This window comes from Pseudorca crassidens, chromosome 16, assembly GCF_039906515.1.
Source record: "Pseudorca crassidens isolate mPseCra1 chromosome 16, mPseCra1.hap1, whole genome shotgun sequence".
NCBI lineage: Eukaryota > Metazoa > Chordata > Mammalia > Artiodactyla > Delphinidae > Pseudorca > Pseudorca crassidens.
This window is the reverse complement of record NC_090311.1, coordinates 69,391,858-69,405,819: the sequence shown is the minus strand read 5'-3', so window position 1 is coordinate 69,405,819 and position 13,962 is coordinate 69,391,858.

Below are 13,962 nucleotides of genomic sequence, written 5' to 3'. Positions count from 1 at the left end.
CAGGTTGTTGGATTTTATTATTTTTTTCATTATAAAAGATAAGTGGAGAATCATTTAAAAAAAAAAGTGCAAGAAGAGAGAAAAGAAGAAATATTGAAGGGGAAAAAAAATCATTGGAAAGTGAAGAAATGACCAGGTCAGGTGAGGAATGCTAAATTCCTAGTCACACTCAGCTTGGGCGCACAAAGACACATGGGTGCCACAAAGATGAGCAGTGTCCAAAGTAGTTGAAGAGAAGGTTGTGCATGGGGAAATGGAGGTGGGGAGAACATGCTAGCATGTCATAACCAGGCAGAAAACTGGGTTCCTAATCATTCTTTTTTTTTCTTTTTTTAATAAATTTATTTTTGGCCGCGTTGGGTCTTTGTTTCTGCGCGCAGACTTTCTCTAGTTGTGGCGAGAGGGGGCTACTCTTTGTTGCAGTGTGCAGGCTTCTCATTGCGGTGGCTTCTCTTGTTGTGGAGCAGGGGCTCTAGAGCGCAGGCTCAGTAGTTGTGGCACGCAGGGTCAGTAGTTGTGGCTCGCAGGCTCTAGAGCGCAGGCTCAGTAGTTGTGGCACATGGGCTTAGTTGCTCTGCGGCACGTGGGATCTTCCCAGACCGGGGCTCGAACCCAGGTCCCCTGCATTGGCAGGCAGATTCTTAACCACTGCGCCACCAGGGAAGTCCCCCTAATCATTCTTTGTTAGTCACATTTCTTTACTCTTGTTTTTGTAGTTATTTCAGGCAGTGAAACTACTGTAAAATTTATACTTCTGTTCAGCATCTATTTGCAGATTTTTTTTAAAAAAAAGAAAGAGTTTGTGTGGTAAAAGTTCATATTTAGTAAAGGCTTTCTAGATGTGCCCCACCCCCCAAACCCAAACCTTCCCCAGAGTTGCCTGGTGGCCTGCTTATGCTTTTATAGCAATTATTATATTCTCTTCATAACACAGTCATTCAGTACTGTCAGTTCCATGAGGGAAGGCACTGGAGCTTTTGTACCTTTGTGCTTCCACCAAGCCCAAGACCTTATCCATAAGTTAGAATGAACAGTTGATGAATTGGGATTTGGTGGTTTGCTTACAAAATATGCCATCTGAGCAGCAACCTGTGACTTAGCAAAAGGGTCTATAGTAAGTGCTGTGAAAAAAAAAATTAATTTAGGGATTTAAAAACTAACAGTTTTGGGAAAATATTATTATTTTTTGCAGTACGTGGGCCTCTCACTGTTGTGGCCTCTCCCGTTGTGGAGCACAGGCTCCGGACGTGCAGGCTTAGCGGCCATGGCTCACGGGCCTAGCTGCTCCGCGGCATGTGGGATCTTCCTGGACCGGGGCACGAACCCGTGTCCCCTGCATCAGCAGGGGTACTCTCAACCACTGCGCCACCAGGGAAGCCCGAGAAAATATATTATTTTTAAGGTGAGAGGTTTTTTTTATTAATGTGCTTTGTAAATCAAGGAAAGTGTCAATTTTCTACCGTAAATTATTATTTTAAAATACTCCTTATGATCACCTCTAGGCAAACTGTAATTCCAAAGCAGGAGAAAGGGAGGGACTTCTGCCTCCTGAAACCTTTTTTAAGAACAGATAGGATGTTTTATATACATGAAAGTTTTGGAGTCTTGAGTATTAAAAGGTAAACTAATCATTGATCCTCATCAAATTCTACAAGTGTGTGTAACCTCACAAGAAGTAGATTCTGTTCAAAAATGAGCAAAGGAGTAGTTTATATTGAAAACAGGACTCTTAGAAGAGACAAATTTTCTTAAAAGTATTATTTGCCTGATGATCCTGAGAGAAAGGCAACGAGACAGAATTTCTCATAAAAATAAATGCAGAAATTTAATTTAAGCTGCCAGTTTTAAATTTTATAACCTTCTCAGTAGAAATTGACTTCCACACGGAGCAGTCTGCAATCATGCTAGGCATGGTGCGAACACTGGTCTAGGGCAGAGCTTCAGAGACTTTTCTGTGAGTGAACACAGTGTAGGATCTCATGGAAATGCAGACTCAGAAGGTCTGGGGCGGGGCCTGAGATTCTGCATCTCTCACAAACTCCTAGGTGACGCCTACTCTGGCCCAGGGATCATACCTTGAGAAGCAAAGCCTTAGACCACTAAGTACTTACTTCAGTGACCTTACATGCTGATTAGTGGTGTTCGAGGACTAACTGCAGGGCAGGCAGCTCCCAGTGAGGGTCACTTCCTATTTCACTGCATCAGGATTAGAGGCCCATGATCCCTCCAGTGACATTGTCATTATGAAGCTGTCAATCCAGGCAGACACAGTGACAGAGATAAACAGAATCCAGAGATAAACCAAAGTTCAGAAAGTAAAAATACTGTGAATTGGAGCACACAGGTAGAAGAGAATCTAGAAAGCTGAGAGTGTCTAATGAAACGGCCAGGAGAACAAATAGGTGCAAGTAGTTAATGTGGGGCAGTTCTGAAGCTAATCCTATGTTCTTTAGGTCTCCACTTAGGGCATTAATTTATGTGCAGTTTGGCTTATTTCTCTTGCTAATAGGCAAGCTTGTAAAAGGACTCAGCTGGGTTAGACAATAATGTGGAAGTAAACTGGGCAGTGCAAAATATTTGTATAGGTTCACTGAAATCATCGGGAACAGATGTTTTTCAGAATTTAAACTTTTTTGGATTTTGTGCATATACTGTATGCTACATAACATCCCCAGCAGGGCCTGGGAAAAACCACTGCAAAATCAAACCCATTAATATTCTTCAGCAAAGCATATGAACACTCAGTTACACTGAGTGGGAGAAATAAGGACTCTAGACAGGCTCACATTTATTCAGGGCAGGTTTTTTTGCCAAATGAATTATTTTTTTTAAATCTTATGGCTTGAAGACTTCAGAATTACAGTTTAAGAGAATGTGGACATGTTTTCTAACACCTCAGCCTCCTATTAGTGGTGTTCAGCCTTCTTCAGAAAGGCAGTGCTCACATACTTCATCTTTCCTTCTTAAAATGAACTTCTTGGGCTTCCCTGGTGGCGCAGTGGTTGAGAGTCCGCCTGCCGATGCAGGGGACACAGGTTCGTGCCCTGGTCCGGGAAGATCCCACATGCCGCGGAGCAGCTGGGCCCATGAGCCATGGCCGCTGAGCCTGCGCGTCCGGAGCCCGTGCTCCACAATGGGAGAGGCCACAACAGTGAGAGACCCAAGTACCAAAAAAAAAAAAAAAGAATTTCTTAACCTTTTCTCAATTATACTAAGGTGTAAGTGACTAATAGTCAGCTTGGGTGTACTTGCATTTTGACAGGGATAACCACTACATTTTGAGGTAGATTTTCAGGCACTAACCAGTAATTAATTTCATCTAGGAATTTAGCATCCAGAAGATTCTATTTTAGAGGAATAGGATTAAGTTCAGTTAAACAAAGTAAATTTTACCTAACCAAGTTGTTCTCTGCCTTTGGCTTAGTTGGCCTTGAGCTACGCTTTTTTTTTTTTTAACTTACTGTACTGTACATTTTCATAGGGCTCTACAGTTTTAAAAGTAATTTATAATCATTATCTCATTTCATGTGTATTAATCTCTTTTTTTTTTTTTTTTTTTGAGGAAACTTAGGTTCAAACAAGTGACTTGTCCAGGGTCACAGAATTGAGAAGTAGCTGGAACTCCAACCCAGAACTTTGACCAAACTAGACCGTTTCTATAAAACACTGGTTAGAAAATGAGGTAGCAGTGTTTGTTTCCTACCTGTTGGTGAAATGCAAATGTGAACTTAGATGATGATGATTCACTGTGGAAACAGTAAAAGACATAAGAGAGAAAATATGTGTTCTTTATTAGAATGACCCCACTTTGTCTGATGATAGCTAATAGGTCAACTCTGAGCAAACGTTCAGCCTGATAAAAATATTATATTCCTTGAGGTGTTGTTACCATCTTCACGATTTCTAGTAGTCACAAGATCCTGCACTCTGAATCTTTAGTCCAAATTTGCTGGAGTCACATTTATTTTAACCATCTGACACAGGAAGTTTGAAGTGCTGTGGAAGTGGCAAGAGATCAATTCCACAAACATTTATTGCACACACTGCCTAGTTAACAATAGGCGCTCAATATTTGTTAAATGAATGACTACATCCCCTGTAATTACAAGATTCCCTCCTGTCATTTTGACTGAGTCAGTAACTCCCCTTCTTCTACTGCCTCAGTAGATACAACATTCCCTAAAGCAAATGTCTGAATCAAAGCGTAGGAGAAAGGTTAATTTGCTTCCAAGAATGAACCGGGGAGTTGCTTTAAAAATAATGCACCTATCTCTATGGGAAAAGCTTTAAGAGAAATACAGAGTGTGTACACAGGAAAATGGAAGCTACAGCATATTGTCTATTAATTTTCTCTAGGACAGTTCTTATCCTTCATATTTTACTTTTCCTGAGTAAAAGGCTCCCTTGATTCCTCCGGCTGTATTCCTCTTTTATGCCTGGTCTGGCATACTGTAGAATTTTGCCTGGCTGCGTACCTCACTCTCAGCAATGATACTTCTTTTTATGTTTCACTTGACAAAAGGTGTTCATGAATCAGCTCGAAATCTCAGTTTATATTTCGATGATGCATTTTCTTCAACTGAACAGCAGTCCACAGTTAACAAATGCCAAACAGGAGGGGCACATCTGCGAAAAACAAGCCTCTTAAGCTGGAAGAATGAATAATGATGATGTGTGGGTTGTGCTTTCTCTACAGCAAACTTGGGGAATACCTATCTGTGAACAGCTCTCTGATCACAGTTGAAGAGGCTTTGTCCTACTCACCTCCCACACTCCGTATCAGCAGCTCCACAGGGGCAAGGGCAGTTGGTAGTAAAGGTTACTTGGTTGTTAGAAACTCAGGTATCCTTTCAGAATCTTAAAATCTTAGGGTAGTGAGTCTTTTTCTCATCACTTGTAGTTCTTAGTACCAAGCAAATCCTAGAGGTGAGTGTTTTCTTCGGGGATATAAAAGTTGTTTCCACTTTGAGTTTCAAATCCCCAATTGAAGCTTCTAGATAATGAACTAGATACTTAAATAGAATACTGGTTCAATTTGGATTTAATTAAATTTTTCTGCTTATGAAACGATTCCATTTTCACTGCAGAAATCTTATAATGAAAATGGGGTTTCTCATTTTTATCTGGCGTAAACTTCAGTCATTTTGGAAAATGTATAAGTTGGCTTCTAATTTGGAATGTCTGTGGGGGGCTGTCTGTCTGTGTCTATGTATCTGTGTGTGTCTGTGTTTAACTAAATAAGCTCACTCTTCAGTAAAATAATAAAATTTAAGTTTGGTTAAGGAGTCAGCAAATTTGCATATGCTTTGTTGCAGTTTTTGATTCATGGTAACACTTATAACTAACTTTCTTTAGTTTATAGGCCCTTCTCTGTTACTGTCATAAAATTATTATAATAATAGAACCCCTCCTTTCCACGTGGAATTCCATTAAGAGTTTGGCTCTTTCATCCATCATGAGAAGAGTTTGCTACTGAGGAAGAAGCTAACAGTATTAACCCTGGAACCTCCCACCTCCTCCCTCCCATCCCCAAACTCAATTAAACCAGCATCGCACCAAGACACACACACAAAGACTGCCGCCTATTTACATAACACAATGATCGAGTAATAAATCAACATTAACCATGAACGATGCAACAAGTCACTGAAAATGATGTTTGACCTCACCATGGACCGGACTCATCCATCCACGAACAGCATTCATTTCCAACTGGGAGCAACTTCCCACTCCCAAGGACAGGGTCAAGCATTTCGGATACAGATGACAGGCAGGTTTGAGCTTTCCTTCCGGGTATCACTTTTCTTTCTTTCTATCTCTATTACTCTTCACTCTGAACCAATTTATCCTAGAAATGATTCCATTTCCAAAACCCAGCTAATCCAAATGTCCATTTTCTTGAAAGCCCTTCTTAACCTCTACTTTCTTATGGTGCATTCCTTACTAAGGTTGAATTCAGCTACAGCGTGTATCATAGTCCTAGACCCCCTGATTCTGTCTATAATTACTATGAATTTTTGTGTGTGTGTGGTACGCGGGCTTCTCACTGTAGTGGCCTCTCCCGTTGCGGAGCAAGGCTCTGGATGCGCAGGCCCAGCGGCCATGGCTCACGGGCCTAGCCACTCCGCGGCATGTGGGATCCTCCCGGACCAGGGCTCGAACCCATGTCCCCTGCACCGGCAGGCGGACTCTCAACCACTGCGCCACCAGGGAACCCTTCTCTCTGTCTTTTTAATATATGTAAAGATAAAACAATATATGTAAACAAGATAAAGGTTTGTGAATTTCTTTTCTTCCTGAAAATGCTTTTACATGTCTCTCAGCCTTTGCACATTCTGTTCATGCTTTCTAGAATCCGCCCAGCCTCACCCCTCACCCACATTCCCATCCCCATATGTGTGATTGGGGAACTGGTATTCACACCTTCGGTCTCCACTCAAGGCAGCTGCTGCCCTGAGAGTCCTTTCCACACACCCCAGGCTGTGACTCTTAACAGTTTTCTCTGTGTCCCACTGCACTTTGTTGAGACTCCACTTTGGAGCTCACCCCTGCTTGCATTTGTGTAAGCTTCCACTCAGCACTAGATGGTTAGTGACTAGGAACCGGAGACCATACCATTTTATTTTTGTATCCCAGAAGCTAGCCCAATGCTTGTCATGAGTTTTCAATAAAAAATGTGATGAATGAATGAGTGAATGGAGTGCAATTCGACAGGATTTTAAAAAGGGAACAACTAGGACGATAATTGTGTTTTATAATCAACATTCCTCTATTGAGTCAAAATTAAACTATCTTGCAGATAGGTGTTTATACACCAGTTGGTCCTTTATTAGTTGATTGATTTAAATGACAGTATGAAAAGAAATGAATTATGACTAATTCAGTGTTTAATAGGAAAAGGAGAATTTTTGCACATGAAAAACAGCCTGTGTTAGACATAAATTATGTATCATCATACTGATTACTGGCTATGGTCAATGACATGGAAGTTGAAAATGACAAAAACATGATATTTAAATTAGTATTTTGCACAGCCACGTGTTAAATATGTGCCATTTCCCCATGACAAACTGATTAAATAACTTAGATAATGTTTTAACACACATCGTTATACAAAAAAATTTAGAATAAACTATAAATCATTCTGTCAACTTGTGATTCAATGGAACAATGTCTATCTTTCATGGTTATTAATATTTAGTGTCCTTAAGTAAATTAAAAAATCAAGCTTAACAAAGGTTAAAAATATCTGGTGATACATAGATGATTGTAAAAGTAATATATGTTAATGAAGCTTTGTACAGTGACTTTTTTCCTTTTTTGGTTAATCACTCACAGAATTATGTCAAACATATATCAAGACTTTGGCTCTTTTTTCATCCAACCTTCCGGCATTTCATTACTATAGTTACCTGATTAATGGATGCAATAATATATATGGCATGATATGATATGTTCACATTAAATTTTAATCAAATATTACTAAATTCAGAAAACATTAAGTAAATCATGACTGATGAGGCAATATTGCTGTACTGTCATATTGATGACTCTCAAACTTCACTACTGAGAGTAACAGATTAAGCACAAGAAGTAAATTTTATGAGGAAATATAAGGATCTCAACTTCCACAGTTGTGTTTTGTTAATTGCTTTATGGCCACCAGGGGAGACATTAGATCCATCAAGTGTATCAGTGTCACAGATCCTGTAATTCCCTTTCTCAGCTTCAAAAACTGTGTTTGCAATGAGAGGGGCCAATTCGTTATCCATGGTTGTTTGTTGTTTTTTCTAATCATTGTTTTTAACTAAAATTTGCTGCTGTTCCAGTTATACAAGGTATCTAATGCAGTCAAGTAATAGAAACTGAAAGTAGAATGTGGCTTCCAGGGGCCGGCCGGGGCAACGGGGAATGGGAGGTAGTTGTTCAATGGGTATACAGTATCAGTTTTGAAAGATGAAAAAATTCTGGAGATCGGTTGCACAACAATGTGAATATATTTAACCCTGCTGAGGTATACACTTGAAAATAGTTGAGATGGTAAATTTAATATTATGTGTTTTTCCACAGTTTTTTAAAAAGTTATAAGCATTGTTGTTGCATTTTAAATAGAACTTAGAACCTAATACTGGCTCCTTCAGTCTTGCCAAGGAGGGAAGAAAATGAGAACTTTCATTCGTTGGGTGACAGGTATGAAATTTGAGGGTGGTCGTCAGTTGGAGCCATTAAGCTGTAGCTCCCTTAGTAAATAATGAACTGTAACCTGCTTTCATTGATCAAGCTTGTTTTAATTGTTTTTGCAAAACATGCATGTCCTCCAAGCATCTCATAGCCTAGACAATAAGATGTCTGCCCGAGTTGTTTTTCAGGAACTTGGGGTCAGCTCTGTCAAGTTTGAGTTCAAGCGGGTTGGGACCACCGACCCTCCAGCTGGGCATATGCGAAATGTCCCGAGATCCATGACCTTTGACATCAGAGGGCAAAAAACTCCATCCTAATGATGTTTACCTTGTCTTTTAGTTATCTCCAGTCACCTTTCCCCATGTTCCCCATGCCTCAGCTTTATCCCGTAAATCACCTGAGCTCTTCGCCTTCAGGGAGATGGATTTGAGACTTTCCTCTCCCATCTCCTTACTTGAATGCCTTGAGAGTAAGACATGCTCTGCTCCAGATTGCAGAGCCGGTGCAGCATCTCTGCAAACGGTCCACCAAGCTGAAGTGTCGGGCACAGCGGTTCTGTGCTGGGAACTCTAATCCAACATGGAAGGTGCAAGGCCTCTGCACACGTGCCCCTAAAGGCAAGTGAAACTAGACTAAGCACAAAAGAAGAGGCTAGCCTTTATCTTAACACCTAGATTCCATCTTATTTTTCCCAGGGACCCCAGTGGCCTTTACTGATGACAAAATTCTGGGCACTTTATATGTGATATCTCGCCTAACTTCACAGCAAAGCCTCAAAGTGGGCCTCCTTATGCAGGTGTTATATATGAAGAGACACATAACTGTTGAGTGCCAAGAAAGACTGTCGGTCCAAAGTTGTATTGTTCTTACTTACAGTAGAGATTTCTAGCACTCATGCCATTCTCCTCATTTTCCTGTACTCCCAGAGGAAACACATGCCGGCCCCTCTTGCTGCCAAGCAGGGCCGTGTGACCCACGCAGGTCACTTTGGGGCTCGGGCAGTGAGATGCCCCTATGAGACTCTCGATGTCCTGTTCCTCCACTGTAGCCACCTGGCAATCATGTGCTGAGGTCATGAATTTACAAGATAAGATCTCTGAGTCACCCTTGGAAGGAAGATGCCTCAGAGGACCCACTTCACCTACAGCAGGTGTATTGTGAGGGAGAAGTAAACTAGTGTATATTAAGCTACTGGGACTTTGGAGATTCATGTTACTTCAGGATTGTCTAGCCTGGTCTGCCTACTACATTGCCGGACACTTGAAATATGGTTGGTCAGGGTTAATGCTACAAGCCCAAAGTATTGGTCTCTGTGATAATCAAAATTTCTTCTTACCTTAACCTCATTAACTGAAAACCATCTTCTACAATACCTAGCCTCCTAACTACCAAACTTCTACTTCTCTTTTTCTTTCTCCTCCCGCTACTTTCTTCCCCCTCCCCCTCCTTCTCCTTCTCCTTCTCCTTCTCCTTCTCCTTCTTCTTCTTCTTCTCATGAAGAATGGAATCTTGAGTCTCATGTTAGAACAATCTGGAATCAACTCAATGTCACCCTGCTCACGTTGACACAAGATAATCTATCCTATCCTCCAAGGCCAACATACCCAACTCCAGTTTTCCTAAAATGTGCTACTCCAAATAATTTTAGGTGCTTAATTAGCACTTTTAATTTCATTTTTATACTTTATTTTATTTTTTGCTTTAGCAGTTACATATTTAAAAGTATGTTAGAAAACATCAAACCTGTGAGTTCATGTATATCATTGCTTAGGATAAGGCAAGTATACAGCAGCGCAGCCTGTGTACTCATATGGCAAAAATCATGAATGAAGCAGAGAACATGATGCCAGGTTGTACCCTGAGCCATGGAGGGAACACTCCAAGCAGGGATAGTGCCTCTAGTGCCAGGTGGCTAGCTATGCTTCCTTCCCGCCAGCCTTTGGACAGTATGTTGAAAGGAACATACCTCATCTGTGGCCCAGGCAGGCGTGTCGTCCCTGCTCAAAGTTTTCCTTCCAGCATCAGTCAGCAATCAATGAAAGTGCAGAGGCCACCAGACAGGGCTATGAATAGTGTTTAAGAGCTAATCTCAGTCTCCTTTTCTTATTGGAGCCCATGATCTCATTATCAGAAGCTGACCCAATTGTTTAATTGATCCCATAAGGGGCCCAGATGCTTTTAGCTGATGAGGGGAGGAGAAGAGGGGCAGAACCTGTGCAGGGGTAGAGCCTCTCGTGCTCAGACACTGCTGGCATGTTTAGCCTGGGCCCCTGCCAGGTTTTTGGGAGGGGGCAAGCCATCCAACTGGGTGCAGTCAGAGCACCTGGGTTCTCTGGTGAAAGGTGGTGTAAAAAATGCAGAGACAGGGAGATTGATCCAACCTCTCACATATTGAGGTGTTCAGCACAAACTGAAATTCAGAAATGGCTTGCCCTGATCAGAACTCTGAAAACTACCTTAATGTTAGTATCACTCACTGCCTCTATGCTGTACTATATTTAGATAAAGGTGCCATCTTGCTTTTCTCACAATTCTCCCCATCCTTCTGCCTTTAGTTTGACCCAGGGGAATTCACAGTACATTCTGGTTCTGAACTCCTGCGGGAGTTGCAGTTCGCTCACTACCCTTGGGCGTAATGCCTCCTTCCTGAGCTAGTGGATTGTCACATGACACCAGGATGTCTCGGCTCCGTCTCCCTTCCTCTGGTCCGCCAATAACAATTCCACAAATGATCCTTTTTGTGGACCTAAATCAGCAATCCGGCCCAAAATGGCGGAGGAGGAACGGAACTGTGAGAATAGAACATTGATTTCCTTTTATCTGATACCAGGCTGGTCCAGGGTGTGGAAGACACCTCCAATTACCTGGGCCCTCAGGGTGGGATGTGGGAAGGGAGGTGAAGGTGTCCTACAGAACCTTCATGAATTAGCACTTTTTTTTTCATTTTTATAATTTTATTTATTTTTTATTTTGGCAGTTACATACTAAAAATTATGTTAGAAAACATAAAACCTGTGATTTCATGGATAGCATTGCTTAGGATAAGGCTAAAGGAGGTCTTTATGTCTCAAAAGTAGGTAGATGTTTTTAAAAGCTAATAAGTGAACAACAGGGCCGCCAGTGCACTGGCCCATTGGATATCTACAATCACTTGTAAAAAAAAGCACCTATGGGCCAGAAGAATCCATCAGAAGAAAAAAGAAAAAAGCAAGGGACTCAGCAGGAAATAGAATTTTCTGAGAATGGAAGAAAGCACACCACCAATTTGTTAGACTGCTTGGGAGCCTAAAGCTATTGTGATGGGAGCTGCGTCAGCAAGGAAATTTTGAGTTTGCAGGTGAGTTGGATGTCAAGGTGAAGAAGGTGTGGCCCAAAGGAGGGGGTGGCGGAAACAAGTAGAGAAGTAAGATAAAGAGTTGCAGAGCCGGGCTTCCCTGGTGGCGCAGTGGTTGAGAGTCCGCCTGCCGATGCAGGGGACACAGGTTCGTGCCCCGGTCCGGGAAGATCCCACATGCTGCGGAGCGGCTAGGCCCGTGGGCCATGGCCGTTGAGCCTGCACGTCCAGAGCCTGTGCTCCTCAATGGGAGCAGGCCACAATAGTGAGAGGCCCACGTACCACAAAAAAAAAAAAAAAAAAGTTGCAGAGCTGATCCAGAGCTCACATTTGGGCCTGCCGGGGCAGCCAGAACTTCCGCCCAGGCCCTTGGGGACTCTCACCCAGCACCTTGCACAGCGGGTGGGAGCTGCTGTGGGACCTGGCTTGGGCCTCTTATTGTTTCAGTCTGCCCAGCGGAGCCTCTGTGTGGAGAGGGGAGCCAGCAGAACGTGGGCCAACACGCCGAGCAGCGCCGCGAGAATCAGGGCTTTTCCTGGGCATCACACGGCTGTGACAGCTGATTTAGTTCCCACCTGGACTTGGGGTTACAGGTCGGGCTGCAGGATTGTTGTGAGGGCAGAGTAGTCTCATCCAGATCCCAGAGGCCGCAGAGGTCTGGCCTGGCCGGGGGCTGCCCCCTTCCCGGGAAGCCGCGATGAGAATGAATTTATTTTGATACTGACCTGGTGGTTCAGGTCCATTCTTAGTAGGAAGGCATCGGCAGTGTGGTTTGTCAGAGGTACAGTTCTACTGAGGGTTACAGAAGATATTCAGTATGTAGAAAGCAGGTGTCATGCATCCTACCTGCTATTTCTTGCTTTGATTATGCAGTTCTGTCATGTTGCAGAGAATAAAATTTGACCCGTGGTATATCTGAATTAATTAATAATAATCCGTGCCCTAGCCAGAGCTATCATATTGGGTGCTGGTCTATTTTATTTCTAAAACACATTTAGTCTGTTGATAAATCTGCAATTGGCATCTTTGCAACTTGAATTTTTAAATGAGTTGAAGCCAGACCCTAGACATCCAAGACTGACTGGCTGGCTTGCTATTTATTTATTTAGCAACATATGGCCTAATAAGTACAAATAAACAGCCATCCTTCGGTGAGTTTTGCCTGATATTGTGGGAAAGAAAGAATTTTCAGGCACACCAGCACATAGGGGAATCCCTTTTGTTTAAGAAATGCTTCTTCAAAGGAATCGGCATCCCTGCATCCCTTTGAGCACTTCACTGTGTGGGAGGCTCTGCCAGTCTCCCTACAATGACAAAACTGAGGAGCCTGTCTTGGGTTGGTGCTTCCCTCAAAATGCACAGTCTGAGCAAAAAACACACACAAAGCATGCACAGAGAAGAAGTCAGCGCTGAGCAGAGTGTGGGCTGAAGAATCCTGCCTCCTGAGGAGGTGACAGTCAAATGACGCTGGCTCATCATGTGTGTCAAAGGCAGCATTCGGCAGGTAAATAGCAATTAAGCATTTCCTGCCCACTCACAAATTCCATGCTGGAAACACTGGTTTTGCAGGAGCCTCTTCCACTTTTGGGTCCATTCATAACCAAGCTCTTTTTTAAGAAGGAAGCAAACAAACCTCTAATACAGCAGGCACTACTTCAGAATGTTTTCAATAGTAACTACAGGAAATCTGTAACTTTTCCTTCTTACCACCCTGGCAGTTAATCATTTACCTTTACCTTGTTTTGTTTTCTGTAAAATGAGATGAAACATCAGTTGTCCAACAACAAGTACAGAATCAATGTGCAGTGACTAAACATTGATTATAAGGAAATTTAACTGAGCAGGGCCTCAGTAGAGCAGGACATGTGTTCCCCTACGCTTTGCATTATTGTCTAACACAGCTGTGTTCAGAAACACAGAACCAAAGTATTCTCACTTGGACAAAGAATGAAACTATATAAAATCCCACAAATAAATGGATTTTCTATGAGGCGATATCAAATAAATTAAGACTATATCAAATTTAAGACAATTTATATCAAACAAAATATGACAATATATAAATTAAAACAGTGATAAATTTCAAATGCTAGAGAATTAAGGGAAGGAATAAGGAATTGGAGCAATCATGGAAGGCTATGTCAGTGAATGAGTGAACAATTAGGAAAAGCTGATACAATACAATTTTTATATAGGTATTGTTTTCCAACTTACCCTTAAAATATAATGCAAATAATACTTCCACTGAATAAAGAATGTACTCAGGTTTGACAAATGGTTCATCAGCTCATGCCACTTAAAATTCTGTCTTTCAAATAGTTGATGTCTGATTTAGTCACCGATATCTATATCTATATTACCCCAGTGTTATGATCTAACATAACACTTGGGAAAGTATAGCTTTGCTTGTATAGGCTCTTATTTCAGATAATGTCACTTCTTTCCAC